Source organism: Macaca fascicularis, chromosome 10 (genome assembly GCF_037993035.2).
Source record: "Macaca fascicularis isolate 582-1 chromosome 10, T2T-MFA8v1.1".
Taxonomy (NCBI): Eukaryota; Metazoa; Chordata; class Mammalia; order Primates; family Cercopithecidae; genus Macaca; species Macaca fascicularis.
Genome location: NC_088384.1, coordinates 110746445 through 110768044, shown reverse-complemented (window position 1 = coordinate 110768044; position 21600 = coordinate 110746445).

The following is a 21600-nucleotide window of genomic DNA, read 5'->3' as shown; positions in this document are numbered from 1 at the left end:
AGCTGAGATCAGGCCACTGCACTCCAGCCTGGGCAAAACAGAGTGAGACACCATCTCAAACAAACAAAATAATAATAATAACCCAATCTTCATTGATTAGTATTGAAAAGATCCCCTTGACTCTGTCAGTTTAATTATTCCATCTAACAGTTTTTTTAAAAAAAATACAAAGCTTCTAGTTTATTTGGGGGCCCTTGTTTAGGTTCTTTGAAATATATTCTAAAAAGTGATTAGAGGCCTTTAGATGCAGTTGTATCCTAATGAAAGGCAGCATTTATTATTCTTCCAGATCTCCATGAGATAGCCAAGAAACCAGAATGCTGATTCAGATTTGAAAATGAAGAAAGTTGTCATCCAAATCCCTGGACTCCCCAGAAATTATTGTGAGAGAGTAGATATGGAAGTTTTATAAAGCCATTCCCCTCCCATTAAACAGTACATTGCCTTGGATATACTAGGAGGAGAACCTGGAAACAAACCACTAACAGGAAGTCATATCATGTGCATGTTTAGTTCCAAAATGTAAATATGCTTGCTGGACACAAGATGAAGAGAAAGGGCCAGGCGCAGTGGCTCACACCTGTAATCCCAGCACTTTGGGAGGCTGAGGCAGGTGGATTATCTGAGGTCACGAGTTCGAGACCAGCCTAACCAACACAGTGAAACCCCATCTCTACCAAAAATACAAAAATTAGCCGGGTGTGGTGGTGCACGTCTGTAATCCCAGGTACTCGGGAGGCTGAAGCAGGAGAATTACTTGAGCCCGGGAGGCAGAGGTTGCAGTGAACTGAGATCGTGCCACCGGACTCCAGCCTGGGCGACAGAGCAAGACTGTGTCTCAAAACAAAAAAAAAAAAGAAAGAAAAAAAATTAAGAGAAAAAAAGATAGCTAGTGGGGGAGGGGATAAAGGTACAAAGAGAGAAAGAAAATAAAGAGGGAAGGAGAGAAAGGAAGGATTAGATGAGTCACAGTGTCAAAAGGAACTAAAAAAAAAAAAGTGGGTCCTGTGTTCCTTCCAGTGAGGAAAAAACAAAACTCTAGAGGAAGGATATTGGCAGTGTGATGCACTAAGCATTTTGACACAAATTACCCAATAGGTGATAATGAAACAGCAATAGATTACTGGTCCTGGTGTACCCTGATGCCCAGAAAAAATATGATCCTCTGTGGTTCACAGGAGGGTCAGCTGACCAAGTCCAGATGCCATCTAGTCTCCAGCGTTGCCACATTATCCAAAACTACAGATAATGGTCTGAATTCTAAAAGGTGGAGACTGAAACCAAGATTCTTGCTTTCTTTTCCTGCCGATCTGACAGAATGGGGTTTCAGAGTGAGAAATTAAACTGACCTAAAAAACTGACAGTTAACATTCCTGTACAGCTGAATCTGTAGACCAGGATTAATACCATCTACAGTCAGAAGGCATGCATGGTGACATGCCAGTTGCCTCCCACTGGAACCTACTGTAACAAACTCCATGGTCCCATGGCAAGATGACTTCTAGACATTGAGGCTCGACAAAGAGAAATTTCATGTGGTGCCAGAGTGTCTCTATAAACAGGCATCCTAAGTAAGAAGGATGCCTTCGAGACATGAGTTTTTCCAGAATAGCGACCCACCAAAGCAGAACGACAGGAAGGAGGAGGGGCCCTCAGGATGAGCAAACAAAAACTCTCCTCCCATGAAGTGAAGCACATGACCAAAAAAAGGTGACCTTCTGAACTAAATTTATACTAGAAATACAGTATTTTAGAACATATTTTTAGATCTGTTGACAAAATAAACAAAGAAGAACAAAATATGACATATATGGAACTTAGGGCATATGGTCCAGAAAAAAAAAAGAAAAAAGAAAAGAAACAATTTGAAATCAGGAAGCACTGCAAGTAAATTAAGAAATTTGCAAAACCAAGAAGCATAATAGATACATAGAAGAAGAAATTTGCTAAACCGAGAAGCATAACAGAGGTATAACAGAAGCATTGAAGTGCAAAAAAAAGATTTGTAACTGTCCAGAAAAAACTAAACATTTTAAAAAGAGGAGAATCCAGAACTGGTCCAGTGGGACTCGGCCTTTCAGTGTACAAACACGGACGTGGAAGCAGATACATCTAGAGGGTTAAAGCCTGGTTCCTCATTTCCAACTGACCACAAGTCAGTAGAAGACCTGCGGGTATCTGTGATTAGATGGAGAGTTCATGAGTCTCCCAAAGACACACATTCACTGGGAAAGGGCAATCCACAGGGAGAAATCTCTTGTGAGCAGCCTGCAGGTTCAGAACCCATGGGACTCCTGACTGGGTTTAATCTTCTTTATTATGTCCTGCCACCTCAACATCTCTCTGGTCTTGCTACTCTCTGAATGTGTTCTCATTCTTCGTGGGCAATGTCCAGGGAGGGTTTGACACAGATACACTCTTCCATCAAGAAAAGGAAAAATGAAAGGGCAAAAACAGTGTTTTCATTAACGAACTGGGAAATGGGGAAAGGCTAGCGACATCTATACTTTTTTTCTTTTCCTTTTTGAGACAGAGTCTCGCTCTTGTCGCCCAGGCTGGAGTGCAATGGCAGATCTCGGCTCGCTGCAACCTCCGACTCCCAGGCTCAAGTGATTCTCCCGCCTCAGCCTCCCAAGTTGCTGGGATTACAGGCAGCCATCACCATGCCCAGCTAATTTTTGTATTTTTAGTAAAGACAGGGTTTCACCACATTGGTCAGGCTGGTCTTGAACTACTGACCTCAGGCGATCTGCCCACCTTGGCCTCCCAAAGTGCTGGGATTATAGGCATAAGCCACCACGCCCAGGTGACATATGTACTTTATATATATCTTTTAATTGTAATCTTCACTTGATTATGATTCCCTCTGTCAATGAGTCATCCATCCATCCATTACTTATTATAATCTGTATACTGAATGGAGTATTGGATATATAAAATGGAACTAGACACAATCTAATTGTCAAGCAGTTCTCAGTTTAGTTGTGGCTTTGAGCATCAACAAAATAATTAAAATACAAATATATAAATGCATTTTATATATATGTATATACACACACACACACATGCACATACACACACAGGCATATACTGTGATGCTGGAATATAGAGAAAGCAAGAAATGTCCTAGAGTATCTAGAAAACTGAATTGAAATATTAGATGTGGAAAATGGAGAATAGACACTTCTGAAAAAGGAATCATTATGGGCTAAGCAACAGATACCTGACACAGCTTATGTTGATGGAGCCGTGAGGAATTTGAAAACTATAAAGTAGACAGAAAAGTTAATAGGCAGGATGAGGCTAAGACAGAAAAGGCTGTGTAGGCCCGCCAAAAAGCTCTATGAAACAGAATCAATGACTTGATTTGTTTTATAAGCAGGGGATAGGATACAGTCAGTTGGTTTGTACAAAGATAACTTAGTTGGGAAGATGTATCAGCAAATTTTCATTGAATAGGCAGAACCAAGAAAGCAATTACTCCGTCTAATATGTGAAAATATTTGCTAGATACATTTTCTTACTTGGACCCTGGCAGCACAACTGAGAACCAGTTAGATCTTGGGGAGAATTTTAATTTCCCTAAAATGTGTTAATATGTCTTGCTATCAGGAAATGGGATATTAAATGATTGATTATATTTATAAATTATTCTGTCCTTGTGCAGCTATCAAAAGGCATTTCTGAAGCATATTGCCATTTGGGGGATCATAACAAATTACTAATGTATTATCACCATGCTGTGGCAGCCACTTCTTCCCCAAGCTCCAGCAAAATTCATGTAGGCAACATGTGCTTATTCTACCAATGATGCCTGGAGACCAATACCAGAGAAGACATATAACATGAAAATGTAAAACGATTTAGAAAAAAAGTTCAAAATAATTTAATTAACATTTACCGTTTGCCTTCTGGCCCCAGATTGTGCTTTTGATGCTAAAACGTATATGAATGAGCAATGAAAACACAAAATATAACTTGGAGCAACCAGTCCCCATATAGACACAAGGGTGAGGAATATATATCTCAATGTATCTCAAGGGCCATCCCAGTCTTGCTAGGCTGTACCACCACAGGCTGAGATAGGAAAACAGAATGCACGCTATCTAATGCAACCAATCTTTAATTATCTGCTCTAGTGGAAAGGATAATCACCTTTCATGTTATATTGTAATTTACATCTTTACACTCTGTTCCAACCTGACTGTAGGCAGCTCAGGGTAAGGAAAGAAAATCATCAGGAAGTAAAAAGAGCATGAATTTTAAAGACAATATTTGAAGCTTCCTTTACCACTGGCAACTGTTGTTTGTGTCTGCTAATCCTCATCACCCTTCTCCTAGCTATGTCGCTTTGATTGTTATGTTATCAACCATCCCTCCTTCATGCTTTGTCCCTACAGATGGTCCTTTCAGGTTCATCCTTCCCTTTCACTTCCCAACTCCAGTTCTGTGGATGGTGATGCAACTTAGTCATGATCAATATTCCATTGACCACAGCTGCAAAATAAATTTGCCCCAAATTCAGTGTCTTCAGGCAACAAGAGCATCTTTTTTTGCCCACAGATGTGCAACTGGGGCTGGCTTTAGTGAGAATAGCTCATCTCTGCTCCACTCAGCATCAGCTGGGGCAGCTTGAAGGCAAGGGCTGTGGTCAAAGTCATACTCACTCACAGGTCTGGTCATTGAGATTTGCTGTCGGCTAAGATCTTAGCTAAGTTTACTGCCCAGAACATCTACGTGAAGCCTGTCCATGTGGCCTGGGTTTCCTTACAACATGGTGAGGTTCCCAAAGTGAGTGCCTTAAGAGACAGAGGCCCAGATGAAAGGAGTCTGGCATTTTGTTAATTAGCTCAGAAGTTGTGCCGCCTCACCTTCCACATTTTCTTCATTGAGAAAATGACAAAACCACACCTGATTCAAAGAGAAATGCCTACCTTTCAATAGGCTGTGACAAGACTTTAGAATGTTATCAGACCCGATTGTTGTGTCCAGTTTTGGAAAATATTATCTGTCACATTAGCATATTGCACCTCTCTGACCACACACCTTGGTTCAGGAACTAGAATTCCACTCCAAGATCAAATCCTAAGACTTTTCTTGGAACTACTGTAAAATAAGTGCTCTTTTTCTTTAGATATGCAGAGAGGCTAGGTGGATATTGGAGCTTCTGATGAAATGTGCATGCTGAATCAAGCTAATGTAGAAGAACCAAGAAACACAGAAAGACAGAAATCTAATAACATGGTCCCTGGGTCTACGCCTGAGCTTTTCAATTCGACAAACCAACAAATTCCTTTTATTTTTCAATCCAGTTTGAGTTATTTTTCCCTCTTGTGACTAAAGCATCTTGATTAATAAAACCATTTACCAGGTGAGTAACTTCAAAGAAGATATTTACCTCGAGTTTTCATTACCTTCCTGCAAATGGGGGCTGGGATACATATCTCTGTCACCTCTATCACATGGCATTCTTCAGAGCACATTGTAGAGAAAAAAGTCGAGGTTGCGTAAATTAGTCATTAAAAAGTGGCACTGACTTTCAGGTGTATCCACAAGAACCACCTTATCTTCCTTCATTCAGGAAACCTAGTTTGAAATACACAGGAATCCTAAAGACATCACAATTAAGAAGAGAACTCTTCCACACATAACCGTAAAACCCGAATTGCTCAAAATACTAAAAATCGAATCCAGGTAAGAAACATTATGATTCAGAAGGTAGGTGTGCTTTCTTCACCTGCTATCCCATGGGAGTAGACATTGAGGCTGCCTTGTTCATACCTATATAATCAGTTCCTGGCACAGAGCTTGCTGCAGTGTAGGGTACTCACACATCAACAGAATGAGTTAGTTTAGGTAAAGCCTCAATGAACTCATTGAAAACTATAGTTTAGAAGAAGATCCCTGACAAGAAAATCAAGCTGCAGTTAGATTTGCTCAAAATAGAACTTCTAAGGAAGCTCTGTATGTTTTTATCATGGTGTCTTCTGCCCTCTCTACCGAGAGTCCTGGCCAATAAAAAATCCTCTCTATCATTCACTTTTTGATTAGATACTCTTTGGATATCACCATAAACCAGGCTCTGAAAAGGACCCTGCCATGGTAATCTCTTAGCAAACCAGGTTGACTGAAGTTTCACAAACTCATAGATTCGCTACATAAACCAAATTAATTGTTTGGAAAGCGGCCGGCCGGGCACGGTGGCTCCCGCCCGTTGTAATCCTAGCACTTTGGGATGCCGAGGCAAGTGGATCACCTGAGGTTGGGGGTTCGAGACCAGCCTGGCCAAAATGGAGAACCCCTGTCTCTACTAAAAATACAAAAATTAGCCAAGTGTGGTGGTACATGCCTGTAATCCCAGCTACTTAGGGGGCTGAGGTAGGAGAATTGCTTCAACCCGGGAGGTGGAGGTTGTGGTGAGCCGAGATCGTGCCATTGCACTCCAGCCTGGGCAAGAAAAACAAAACTGTCTTCAAAAAAAAAAAAAAGAAATTGGTATGTTATGAATTCAGTCGACACCTGGCTACCTATGCTGGATTTTTGACCAAAAAGAAAGGTGTTCCAGAGATTATAACGAGCTGCCCACAGGCCACGTCTATTCTGAAGCCGAGTTGGTTTGACCTGCATGGTAACAGGTAAGAGATAGCACTTTGACTTTAATAAGTTGTCATCAATATTAGAAAATTTCACAGAAAAATCCAGAGTATCCAGTTCTCTTAAAAACTGAAAAGATAGGACAGACTTCTTTCCACATTTCTAAGAGGCAATAATCAGCTGGATACATGTGATGTTTCCCTATTTAAGAGGGAGGTCCCCTTAGTCACCACCTTGGTTTACTCATTTAACTTAGCTGCCAAGCCCCAGTAGGTATTTCAGTTCACAGTTCCCACCTCTCGCCCAGGAGATAATACATTCAGCGGTTAAGTATATGACCTCTGAATTCACAGAGACCCAGATTTGCTTCCCAACTCTGCATTGCACTAGCTATGTGTGGTTTTACCTCTAGAAGCCTCGGCCAGCCTGTCCCTAAAGTGACAGCAATACTAGAACCCTCTTCAGAGATGCTGAGAAGATTAAATGAGCAAATGCATAGAATGTGATTAAGCAAGTAACTGACACGTGCTGTATTAGCCCAAAGATATACATGAGATTGGGTAATTTATATAGAAAAAGAGGTTTAATGGACTCACAGTTCTACGTGGCTGAGGAGGCCTCACAATCATGCTGAAAGGTGAAAAACACGACTTACATGGTAGCAGACAAGAGAGAAATGAGAACCAAGCAAAAGGAGACACCTGTTAGAAAAACACTGTATCTCATGAGACTTATTCACTACCACGAGAACAGTATGGGGGAAACTGCCCCCATGATTCATTTATCTCCCACCAGGTCCCTCCCATAGCATATCGGAATTATGGGAGCTATAATTCAACATGAGATTTGGGTAGAGACACAGCCAAACCAGCTCACTGCAGCCTCCTCCTCCTAGGTTCAAGCAATTCTCCTGCCTCAGCCTCCCGAGTAGCTGGGATTACAGGCACATACCACCACACTTGACTAATTTTTTGTATTTTTAGTAGAGACAGGGTTTCACCATGTTGGACAGGCTGGTCTCGAACTCCCAACTTCAGGTGATCCACTCGCCTCAGCCTCCCAAAGTGCTGTTATTACAACAGGCAAGAGTCACCATGCCCAGCCGCTTTCTTATTTTTAAAATAAGTCTTCATTAGGCAGTACATTAATCAGATGGAGCTGCACAACAAAAATACTACAGACTGGGAGGCTTAGACAACAGAAATTTATTTTCCCGTAGTTTTGAAGGCTGGAAGTCCAAGAAGGCGACACCAACAGGGTTTGTTCTTGGTGAGGGCTCTCTCCTTCACTTGCAGACTGCTGCCTTCTCACTGCATTCTCACAGGTGTTCTTTTCTCTGCCTACACGCTCCTGGTGCCTCTTCTTCTAAAGACACCAACCAATCACTTCTGTTGCATTAGGGTCCTACCCTTTTGACCCCATTTACCCTTATCTGACCCTTACAGGTACTGTCTCCAAATACAGTCACACTGGGAGTCAGGGCTTCAATCAATATCTTTTGGGAGGACAAATTTCAGTTCATAACAGGCATATTAGCCACAAATTCTTAACAACAATGTGAAAAAGGTTTACTACCCAAGGAATTGATGACAAACTTTGAAATGCACATAAAGTAGAAGGAAATGCAATGCTTCTGCTTCTCTCCTAGAAATATGTTTTTGTTTTCAGTGTGTACAGGGTCCGATTCCTGGTATGAAGAGAAATACAAAGAGCATGTGGTAGGGTGAGGAAGGCTAAGGGGTCAGGTGTTCAGTAATCACTCACTCCAGCAGGGAGGTAGCTGGGCTTTGCAGACTCAAATAATCCACTCAAATCAAGGAGAGGCAGCTTCTAAAAGAAAAATGAGGTAAAAAAAAAAAATTCTAAAACTAATGACTGTAAAAGGTAGATTTCAAGAAGTCAGAAAAGAAAAATGCTTTTTTTTTCTTTTTCACTTTCTAGACTGCATCTAAAAAGAAAAAAAATAAAATAAGAAAGAAATAGGCATTGAAACAGTTATCTCTTCTGTGTGAAGTCTCCACTAGATGCTGACAGAGTTTGTCAGTGATACTAATAAGAGTTAGCATTTATTGAGCATCCTTGATGTGGCAGAAGCATCTTATTCAACCTGTAAACCTTACTGCAGTAATACTGTAGAGTCATTGTTATCATGATTGTTTAAGGGTACTAAAATATAGCACAGGTACAGTTACGACATTTGCCCAAGTGACATAGCTAGCAAAGTTTGAGTCCCAGATGGAGACCCCAACACTATAGCTCTAGAACTCATGCACTTAAACAACTCTGTTCTTTTCTGGAAAACATTGTCTAGTTTCAGCATGGGGCCTCCTGAAGATGTAAACATTGTAGTAACAAGAGGCTGCAGAAATAATGAGGGCAGCGATGGCCTCTTGAGCCAGTTATAGCTGGAAAACTAAAAAAAAAAAAAAAAAAAAAAAAAGGCACTAGATTTATTTCTTCATTTTTTGAACATACTAAGTGACCTTGTGTTAGTGCCTAGAAATGAAGTCTGCATCTACATATACCAAAAGTTCCAAGGAACCAGGCATTTGCATTTAATGTCCTCAGATACCTGTTTCTAATTTAAGTCAACTTTTTAAAAGTTGGCTTCACTGAAAGGCTTATGAAACTGGATATGTGAAATTTATACATTATGCAGTAAAGAAAAATAAATCTTGTGACTGAAACTTATTCTTAGTTTTAAAATAATCCTGCACAGTTCTAGAAATCTCCACAAAAGTTTGTGGATCAAAGGCTCTTCTGTCTGAAGATACCTCGAAGAATAGAGTTGGTCTTCTCATAACACTATTTTCAATAGCCTGCTATGGTAGGCTGAAAAATGGCTCCTCAGGGATATCCAACCTTCAGAACTTATGAATATGCTGCCTTACATAGCAAAAGGGACTTTGTTGATGGGATTAAGTCAATGATCTTGAGATGAGGAGTGATATGGTTTGGCTCTGTGTCCCCACCCAAATCTCATCTTGTAGCTCCCATAATTCCCAGGTGTTGTGGGAGGGACCTCGTGGGAATGACTGAATCATGGGGGTGGGGCTTTCCTGTGCTATTCTCCTGAGAATGAATGTGTCCCACGAGATCTGATGGTTTTAAAAATGGGAATTTCTCAGCACAAGCCGCTCTTTGCCTGCTGCCATCCACGTAAGATGTGACTTGCTCCTCTTTGCCTTCCGCCATGATTGTGTGGCCTCCCCAGCCATGTGGAACTGTGAATCCAATTAAACCTCTTTCTTTAAATTGCCCAGTCTCAGGTATGTCTTTAACAGCAGTGTGAAAACAGACTAATACAAGGTTATTCTGCATTATCCATATGGGTTCAGTGGAGGATCAGAGGCAAAGATGAACAACTAGAGCAAAGGTCAGAGGCAGAGAGATTTGAAAGGTTATGGCCCTGAATACGGAAGTGGCCTCAGGTCATATCAGTGCAGGAGGCCTCTGGGATCTAAAAAAGGCAAGGAAACTGATCTAAAGCCTCCAGAAGGAATACAGTCCTGCTCACACACTGATTTTAGGACGTCTAAATCCTAACTTAAGATCTTAAGTTAAGATCTTAAGTTAAGATCACAAATCTGTGATCAGAACTTAAGATCACAAATCTGTGTTGTTTTGTCATTAAGTTTGGGATGATTTTTTTCTTTTTTCTTTTTTTTTTTTTTTTTTTTTTTTTTACAACAGCAATAGGAAATTAGTATGCCTGGTCATAACCAAATCTTCTCTGGTGCACTGTGTATCAGCTATGCAAGTTCCAGACCTGTCTCATACTTAGTTTTTTTCTTCTATTAAAATAGTGAAGACATTCTTATGTCACAGGACAATAGTGAAGGTGAAATGTTTCAAGGCAGACCTGGGACAAAGTTCATTCTCTCCTTTGCAGTCACAAGCAGTGCTCAGTTAAAAAGAGGTCTCCTACCTCCGCAATCGGCCTTTCTTTTCTACAACTCAGTTTCTAGTGAAGCTGCAAGGAATGAGAGGGGAGAGAACAGAGATTTCTGAATTTTGTTTCATTTATCGGAACTGCTTTGATGGATTCTACCCTTTTTTTTTTTGGAGCAACCCTAGATCGGTATCAATATGAATAAAGTCAGAGATAGGTTTGCGCAAACAAGTAACAGGAAATTAACATTTTATTACATAGAAGGGCACGCTAATGCTGCCTAACAACTGTCACCTGAGCATTTAATATTTGTGCAAAGTGTCTCAACATAACTCAGCAAGTGGACACCTGGCAGCTTATTTAGGAACACAGTCACCAAGTATGGAAGGTGAAGCTAGAGAAAGAAACCATCTTGCCAGCAGCGTTCCTGTTGCAGCCTGCTGAAACATCTTCCTGGGCCCTCCAGGCCTAAAAGTCTCTCCTCAATCTTGGGGGATTCATTCTGATTACATTGCTTTTTGTCCCTGCATCCAATTTATGGTACCTTTCTAGCAGAAGTTGAAGTGACAAGCTCAGCTCCAGCTGCGGTACCCTTGCATCCGGTGACAGCTGACAAACAGCAGCTAAAACTTTCCTACCACAAAGTTCATTCCCTCCTGATGGCTCCATTGTGCTTTAATGCATAGCAAACTGAAATCACGAATAGAAATGTCGCCCAGGCTCTGCAAAATTACATTTTATTCTTTGGCTCGTCTCTCTGATAACTGTTTTTGTTATCCTATTAACCAGATGCAGGCAGATTCCAGAGTCATCAACACAATGCTTATATTCCTGTATCTTCTTTTTATGAAAACAGTTTCTACTCCCTCTCTTTGTGTGAGGAAAGAATATACATTAAAAATTTCAGGTACCTCTGCTGCAAAAATGCAAAGAGGCCACAATTAAACTTCACTCAAGGATATTGATATGTACCGGAAATTGCAAATAAGAAGCAAAAGAAACACATGATATCATGGATAAGGAATCAGGATTGCAGATAATCTGAAAGTTGCATTCTCTGTAACTTGGACCAGACCAAAGCTATGACTCAGTCCTCCTCATATGGCGGCATTTCTTTTTGCTTTGATTCTGAATGTCTGGCTCACGGTTGTAGTGATAACAAAAGGCTTGCAATTTAAAAGCAATGAAATTCTCAGTTGATAGGGCCTGGGAAGCTATAACCTGCAAATCCGATTGCGTTACAAACAAGTTCACTCTCAGAAAAGGCAGCAGGAAACCCAGATGCTACGGCTGCCCACCAACCAACCAAAGCACCACTGAGCTCCACATCTGCAAAGATAATTAAACTGTAATTAAATGCTCTGTCCCACTTTAAGCAGTGGATCACACAATTTAAGCTGTTCTGCTGGGATTGGACAATCATGTGTCCTGCCGTGAAAAAAAAAAAAAAAAAGATTTTGGATTGATTTTACATCACTGTGTAAACAAGTAAATGAAATAACCATTTGAGAAGCAAATGGCAGAAGTAACTAGACCTACTCTGCCCCAAACCAAATCTAAATGAAATTTACATTGCATACAGCCATTTAAGATCACTTCCAAAAATACAGGATAGAGTAGAGCAGGGGAAAACACTCCCCGCCAGGGAGGGGTTGATGGGATTGACCCTGAGAACAACCTGTAGGACCTTCTTTGCCAACACATGAACACATATGTGCATGCATGTATGTGCAGCTGCAAGCATGCATACATGGACACGCATCAGTGCATGTGCTTTTCCTTTGGTCTCAGAGAAGATGGGACATTGCCATGACTTCTCCTAGAATAACTCTACCCAGTTACGGAATTCCAGCTTTTCCTCCCTGACCTCAACATTTGGGCTTGAACATCCATATCTCACTGTCCATGGATCTGCTTCTTCTAGTTCCAAAACTCAAGTGTTTATTGTAAGACTATAAGGAATAGATATGTGTCATTAAATATAAAGGGACACACACCCACACAAATACACACACACACACATACACGCACACGAAGAAGAGATTATTCCAAGTATAGATGTCAGGTTCTATTTCAAAGGCTTTGTAGACTCAATGAATCCTCATAACAATCCTACAAAGCAGGTTTTACCTCTGATTTTTGCCTACGTGTCACCTTGAAGAGGCTTCCTCCAGCATCCTCCCTAAAGCGGCCTTCTCAACCCCCATCACGTTTGTCCTTCCCACCAATCACTAACATGCATCATGTTACCTGTGTACTTATTTCTTTATTGTCTCTCTCTGACAGTGGCACATAAAGTCCTTGAAGTCACGGGCTTACTTTATTCCCTGGGTATTTGTTGACTCTAATGAATTGTGACCCTGTGGCTTCAGTATACACAGTAACTTGCCAAAGATGGCTCACAGCAGATCTATGATCAAAATTTGAGTCCATCTGAATCAGGCCTGAATCTCCAACCAATATTTTCAATCACAAACCAGACAAGGACCTTCTCTCCTGGAACATGATCTGCCACTTCCCCACATAGTTATACTTTTGATAAAGTTATATTTTTAGTAAAAAGAGTTTTAAAACAGTCAAGAAGCAAGATTGTGGCCAGGTGCGGTGGCTCATGCCTATAATCCCAGCACTTTGGGAGGCCAAGATGGACATTTCACATGAGGCCAGGAGTTCGAGATCAGCCTGGCCAACAGGGTGAAACCCTGCCTCTACTAAAAATACAAAAATTAGCCAGGTATGGTGGTGGGCATCTGTAATCTCAGCTACTCAGGAGGCTGAGGTAGGAGAATTGCTTGAACCTGGGAGGTGGAGGTTGCAGAGAGCTCAGATTGCACTACTATACTCCAGCTGGGGTGACAAGAACGAAACTCTGCTCTACCTCAAAAAAAAAAAGAAAAAAAAAAAAAGCAAGATTCTGCAAGTTCAGAGATTCAAGCTCAATATTCAACTTGTGGTTGTCTTAGTCTCTCTCTGTTATGTATATATTTAGCCATCTTCATCCCCTGTCCATATAAAACCCAAATCAGTAAATCAGAAATTGTCAAAAGAGTAAAAATGTCCACCCCAACTACACAAGACCTGTTCTCAGATTCAATCTAAGGCATTTACTCCACATGGTTCATAAGCAAGACAGCTCCACAAACTTATTGAGTGATTTCTCCTGATACTGTAAGGGATTATGATAGATGGAGAAAGTCGAGTAAAAACCAAAAATTAAAAGTGGGCAAACAATGCTAAATGTGTAATGAGAAATTCAAGACTTCATGAGGGATATAAAGGCTTTTCAATATCACCGATTTGCAAGTAACTCTGATACTCAGAAAACAATAAAATAAAATCACTGAATAAAAAAGTATTTCAAAACCAGGCTTAAAAATACCACTTGAGGTAAATAAGTTCTGGAGATCTACTATACAGCATAGTGGCTGTATCTAACAATACCGTGTTGCATACTTAAGATTTACTAAGGAAGTAAATCTTATGTTTAATATTCTTACTTACAGAAAAGAAAAAACCAGCCATCATCATAATCTATGTCGGTGTTGTATGGGAAGTTAAACATAAAAAATAATACTAATAGTGATCAAGAGGACAGGAAGAAACTTTGGGAGATGATAGGCATGTTCATGGCCCTGATGGTGTTGATGGTTTCATGGGTGTATACTCATCTCGAAGTCATGGAGATATATAAATTAGACATGCACAGTTTTTCATATGTCAATCATATCTCAATAAAGTGGTTTAATATATAATATATACCACTTAATCTTCTGTAGTACAATTTGTACTTAAGGGAGATATAAATGCATAGAGTGTATATCAGTACACAGACACTATCATTAGATCTCTGAGACCTGAGAGCCAGGACCCATAAGACCGATCAAGAAGGTACTACAAGCCTGGAGCCAGATGCAGTGGCTTATGCCTGTCATCCTAGCACCTTGGGAGGCCAAGGCAGGTGGATCATTTGAGGTCAGGAGTTTGAGACCAGTCTGGCCAACATGGTGAAGCCCCATCTCTACTAAAAATACCAAAAAAAAAAAAAAAAAAAAAAGCCGCACGTGGTGGCTCATGCCTGTAATCCTATCTACTCAGAAGGCTGAGGCAAGAGAATTGCTTGAAACTAGGAGGCAGAGCTTGCAGTGAGCCGAGATAAAGCCACTACACTCTAGTCTAGGCAATGGAGTGAGACCCTATCTCAAAAACAGACAGCGACAACAACAAAACAAGGTTCTACAAGTCTGGCATGGTGGCTCATATCCCAGCACTTTGGGAAGCCGAGGTGGGAGGATCACTTGAGCCCAGGAGTTGGAGACCAGTCTCGGCAACATAGTGAGACTCCATCTGAGCAAAATATTTTAAAATTAGCCAGGTGTGGTGGCACACACCTCTGGTCCCAGCTATTCAGGAGGCTGAGGTGGGAGGATTGCTTGAGCCTGGGAGGTTGAGGCTGCAGTGAGTCATGATCATGCCCCTGGGTTCCAGCCTGTGCAACACAGCAAAACCCTGTCTCAAAAAAACAAAAGACATAATATACAAGTTTGTGATGATGCTAAAGATACCATTGCCACTCAGAATAGACGAACAATCACAGCAAACATTCAGTACATTAAGAGCTATTTGCCAGACACTAGGCTAAGTAATCTATATGTATTACGTCATTAAATACTCAACAAGATCAGTATTATTTTTATATCCTTTTACAGAGAAGGAAACTGAGGTTCAGAGAAGTTGAGAAATTTCCCAAGGTCATGTAGCCATTAAGTTGTAGAGTGCAAACCAAACCAGGTCTATCTCCTGATCTCTCTCAAACACTGTTCTGTGCTGTAATCTACTGGTGACTTGTAAGCAAACACATGATTCTGTATCAAATAAGTGTAAACAAATCATTAAACCTTAAATCTTTCTCAATTAGCAAGATAGATACATTAGAAAAATAATACCAAGGAAATTAGGGAGCTGATAATCTCATCAACTGCTATTAGGAACAGGGTATCTATAGGCTTTGTGCTATGTAATATATAGCCGCATCTAGTCATCTTTACTTGTACTTATCATTTAACCTCGTAACCTTGTGCTAGGACACACCCTGAGGTGGCCCCCAGTGAGTCATGTCCTTATATAATTTCATCCTTTGTGAGATCAGTGAGATCATATGACTTGCATCTCATCAACAGAATATGGCACAAGTGATGGAATGCCACACCCATGCTTAGATTCTGTTATGGTACATGATGGCTGCATCTTATCTTGCTCCCACATGGGGCTGAGTATGTAGGAAGTTGGGTGACTACCTTGCATGCTGTTCCAGCTTGTGGGTTGTGTAGATGGGGTAGTTGTCTTTTCTTAACTATTCTATTTTTACAGGCTGGGAAGGACTCAGAGACTTTTAGGGATGTTTCCTCACCAATACCCTTCCTTGGCCTAGATTCCTAAATTGATATCTCCCCAGTTAACCTCCAAAATGTAGGCATATAATTCATGTACACAGGGCTGTGATGTAGTTTTGATGCAGAGATTTAGAGCCAGGGGACCTCAAGATCATCACAGGCAAAAGTCACATTCTGCAGAAGAGGAGAACAAGAACTCAGAAAGCTGAGCAGTCTAGGTGGGTGGCTCACACTTGCAATCCCAGCACTTTGGGAGGCCGAGGAGAGAGGATTACTTAAGGCCAGATGTTTGAGACCAGCCTGAGCCACACAGTAAGACCTTCTATCTACAAAAAATAATTTATAGGTTGGGCGCGGTGGGTCACACCTGTAACCCCAACACTTTGGGAGGCCAAGGCGGGCAGATCACCTGAGGCCAGGAGTTCAAGACCAGCCTGGCTAACATGATGAAACCCTGTTTCTACTAAAAATACAAAAAAATTAACCAGGTGTGATGGTGTGCACCTGTAATCCCAGCTACTCAGGAGCTTGAGGCAGGAGAATCACTTGAACCTGGGAGGTGGAGGTTGCAGTGAGCCGAGATTGTGCCATTGCACTCCAGCTTGGGCAACAAGAGTGAAACTCCATCTCAAAAAGTAATAATAATTTAAGAATTAGCCAGGTGTGGTGTAGTCCTAGCTACTAAGAAGGCTGATGCAGGAGGATCACTTCAGTCCAGGAGTTGGAGGCTTCAGTTAGCTATGATTGTGCCACTGTACTCTGGCCTGGGCAAGAGAGTAAGACCATGTCTCTAAAAAATAATCATAAGCAGAACAAATACAAAGTTTAAGTGCACTACTTCTAAATTTAGACTCACCAGGTTTACATCTGAGTTGACTACCTAGTGCTTGCCTGATCTTGGGTGAGTTTATTAAGTACTGTATGATGGCTCAGTTTCCTCATCTGTAAAACTGGGAGTCCTTGATTCAAACCAAATCAACAGATATTCATGAAGCACTGTGCTGGCATAGAAGTTATACTGAAGAATAAACAAAGGAGTTCTTGCCTTTCATGGAGCTTAGTAGACATAGTAATACTTACCTCTTAGATTGGCTGTGAACATTAAGTGGAGAATATTAGTAGAGTGCTTAGATCAGTGTATGGCATGTAATATGAATGATTATAATTATTATAGTAATAAAAATTTTATAATCATTATTGTTGTCATGATTATTGTTTAATAACATATAACAACCATATAATGGAGTTAGTTTGAAAATCAATTGAGTAATGTATGTTAAACACTTAGTACTTAGTAAAAATACATAGAAATAATTCAATATATTTTATCTACTATTATTATTAGGTTAAGTGGTTTTGCCAAAGTCACAAAGTTATCATCAGTGCTGAGTTGAGAATTTCCATCATAGGCCTGTACCATTTTGCAGACTTAACAGTCTGTACTATGACTATTTAATTTCCAGACTGTCTTAGTCCATTTTCTGTTGATATAACTGAATAGCTGGGACTGGGTAACTTATTTAAAAAGAAGTTTATTTCTCACAGTTCTGGAGGCTGGAAAGTCCACAGTCAAGGGGCCACATCTGGTGCAAGCCTTCTTGCTGGTGGGGACTCTCTACAAAGTCCCGAGGTGGCACAGGTCATCACATGGTGAGGGACCCACGAGACAGCCAAACTGGCTTTTATAACAGGTCCACTCTTGTGATAACCAACCCATTCCCATGATAACCTATTCATCTATGAATGGACTAACCCATTCATAAGGGCAGTGCCCTCATGACCCAATAACCTCTTAAAAGCTGCACTTCTTCATACTGTTACACTGGGGGTTAAGTTTCAACATGAGTTTTGGAAGGGACAAACATCCAAACCATATCACTGACTCTCTCCGCTACTCAACCCTGAGTTGCACAGTCATGTGCTCTCTGGCTGAGACTCATGGAGCCAGGCCTTACATGGGATTTCTGCTCACTAGGACCTCAGCACCAAAAGTCACTAAGGATAGTAACACTTATGTGTGAAAACAAGCATGGTAATTTTATACACCTTCTGGTACCTTTTGAGACACCTTAGGTCATCATCTATTTATTCAACATCTATTTAAATATTTTTGTAATCTCTTATGAGCACAAACCACCCCCCACAAGCTAAAGCAAACCCCTAACAACTCTTCTGAACCCATCTTCTTACCTCTTACTACGACTAACCTAGCAAAACTTCCAATTATTTTGAAGTGTGTCTGTTTACTTTCTTTATCCTGTTTCCCCCAAAGAATATGTAACTCATGATGAGGACAGGTAATGCTTATGAATAAATATGTCCTCAGCATGTAGCACATAGTGGGTGAGCTACACCGTAAGTATTCATGAATTGGACAATGCGCCAGATTCCTGCCTTCAATGAGGTTAAATTCTAGTGAAGAAAAAATTATTGATCCACACTACAACATGGAGTCACTGCAAAGCAGCAAACGAAAGAAGCCAGATGCAAAAGACCACGTAGTGTACAATTCTCTGTGAAATGCCCAGAATAGGCAAATCCAGAGTGATGGAAAATAGACAAGTGTTTGCCTGGAGCTGGGGGTGGGAAGAGGGATGGACTATAAATGGGCAAGAGGGATTTTTGGGGAGTGAAGTGAAGCATTCTAAACAGGGATTATGGTGATGATTGCACAACTCTATACGTTTACTAAAAGTGGGTATAGTATATATTTACATAGTATATATTTATATAGTATATAAATTATACCTCAATAAAGCTGTTTGGAGAAAACAGACCTTCAACAACTAATTACCCAACTATTTACTTGATTCCAGTTGTGATGAGTTTCATGAAGGTGAGGTCCACAATGCAGAGAAAGCATAGAACGGGCTTCAGTGTCCTGCCATCTGGTCAGAAAACGTGCCTCTGGAAAGAGCTGCTTGAATTAAGTTCATTGCAGAGGTGGGGGAGTCGGGGAATCACTAAGGGTAGAAGATGCAGCATGTCGGGGCTCAGGGATGAGCCAGAGCCAGGCAGCGTGAAGTGGGGGAGGAATGAAGAGAGGAGGGGACATCCTTGTGGCTGAAACAGACTCCACAGAGGAGGGAGCTCAGGTGAGCCTGAAGAAGGGTGTGGCCTGACAACCACCAGGTACCTTTTAAGGGCTTATAACTTCATCATGTAGGCCTTTTAGGACTACCACCAATGGCTGTAGCAAGGAGAGGGGATCGGAGCCGACCACTGGGCAAGGGTCACTGTAGTGACTCACGAGGAAGCTGTTGTGGAAGCCAACTTTTGATTGAACTTTTGATTGTTTCTTTTCTCCGTGTTTAGCTAAAATGATGGGTTTTTGCATAGGTTCCCAATAGAGACTGTTTGACTGATGTTCCATACATTGCTGATTCAAATCACATTAAGAGGAAATCAGAAGTGTTCTGTTATGCAAATTTGATTTATAAAACATTTGAATCCAAGTGAACTTGATTGGAGAACCCTTGGGTTTATCCCCTAACTAAAAGATTTCAAAGAAAAGCTCATAAAACTCCTCCCTGCGTCTATGAAAAATACTTTCAGATGAGTCCAGTTTCACCAGTAAGTTACAGTCCACTTTTAATAGATGGTCAATTCAGAGGATACTTACGGTAGAACAAATAGATTTGCAGCCAACTTTTAGAATTTTTGGCCAAAAATACCTGAGCAGTTCCCTGATGTGGACAAAATATGTTCCACAGAAACTTTAGAAAAAAGAAAAAAGGTTAGTTAAAATAGAATCTAAAAATCTGTTTTCAATAAGAGCTATTTTTGCAGAAATCTCCATCTTAAAAACATGTCCACACATGCACGCGTGCACACACACACATACTTTCTGTCTAAAACATCCTGCACTCTTATTGTGAATCTCCTCTTTTATTCTCCATTCTTCTAAAAATACACATAGCCCTTCATTAACAGCAGAAGGCTCTCTCCTGAGTCATTTCACATTTTTGGAGAAATAAGCATTGTGTGTAATGATGAACACCAGCCCTTCCCATGTGTTCTTATGGAGCAACACATTTGTCAGGACATCTGAAAAGTCATCTTGCCTTGCTCAGGTGTCCTGTTCCATCTCCAGCCTTTCCCCCACCGTCACAAGCATCTCTGCTGCTACCTCCTGCCTAGGAGAGGGAGGGTGAAGGTTACCACTCTGCTAAGACATTCAAGAGAGCCTGTGGGGAGCGTAAGAGCCTCAAAGGGTTTCTGGGCTCCCATTTTCTCTCCCACAATGAGTTTACTACTTTCAGACGTAAGTAAGTTGAGGAATAGGGATCTGTGTGCAGCAAAGCTTTAATGAAAAGGGGGCTTATAGACATGGACTCCAATTATTTTCAAATGATATGTATAACATACACCTAACTAACTATATGTGTATGTATGAATATATATGCATACCTAGATATACACACATATAACTTCACATGCATGTGCATGCATGCGCGCACGCACACACACACACCACGTTCTCCATTAGAAAAAATGAGGAAAATAAATGAGCCTTTGAAAATGCCGAAGTACTAGATCATACCTCTTCTCAAAACCCTCCCGAAACCTCATATTGCACTCCCAATGAGACACAAAAGCCTTACCAGGGTCCGCAAAGCCCTATGTAGCTTCAATGTCCCCACCTTCATTTTACCAACATCCTTTTCTAGCAGTTTCTCCTTGCTACCTTCTTCACAGCCACACTGGATTCCTTGCTGTTGCTCTAACGCATTCCTCCTAAACCTACCTCAGGACCTTTGCACTTTTTGCTCCCCCCCCCCCCCCGCCTGGAATGTTCCGGCTCTTAAGAACTACTTGACTCACTCCCTCAGCTCTCTGCTCAGGTTTCCCTGATCACCCCTTTCCCTCGCTTCATTTTCCCCCTAGCCTTATTGCTACCTGACACATTATTTAGGTCCCATTTATTACCTGTACCCACCCCCATTCTAATGAATTGCCCATGGCAGCAGGAACTTTATCTTGCTCATCTTAAATCCACAATGCCCAGAACAGTGTCAGGGAGGCTCTCAAAGGTTTGTTGAACGAATGAGACTCAGCCTGGTGCAACTGGACTAGACTACTGCCAACCACAAAGCTTGGCACAGGCAGGGATTTGAAAATGGCAATTCACCCAACCCCCCGCCAAGAGGGAAAGACCACAGCTGAGCCTTGTGGCTGAACCCAAGCCCATGCCCTGAAATTAAAGTCATGAGTAACATCACAGTCCAGAACAGACAGCTCAGACAGACAGCCACTTTGGCAAACAGCCCTCTCAGTACAGCCTGTGGGGGAGGTTCTAGATGCCAGATTATTACCAAGCAGGCCAGTGAGATTCTCAGACCTGCAGGTATGTGGTACCCAGCAAGCAGGGGTGAGTGGGGCCTCCCTGCTAGCCGGCTGCACACTCCTTTGTACTGGGGAATGCATCCCTGGTTTTCAGTCTTGCCATTTCTCGCTAGGAAGGTCAGCGGAAACCTCCAGAAGCTAGACCCACTAATAACAAACACAGAGGCACAAGCTGAGCAATAAACTTGACCAGCTGATTGCAGACAAGGAGTCTTATGGGCAAGGTGGACATCAAAATTACACAGTCAGGAGGCAATAGTTGAAGCTCATGGGCAGAATACGACAGAGTGGTGGATGCCCATGCCACCTGGGCCCACTCTGTAACTGGCCAGCAGAACCTCCTGGGACAAAGAACAGCAGGCGGGACACCTGTGCCAC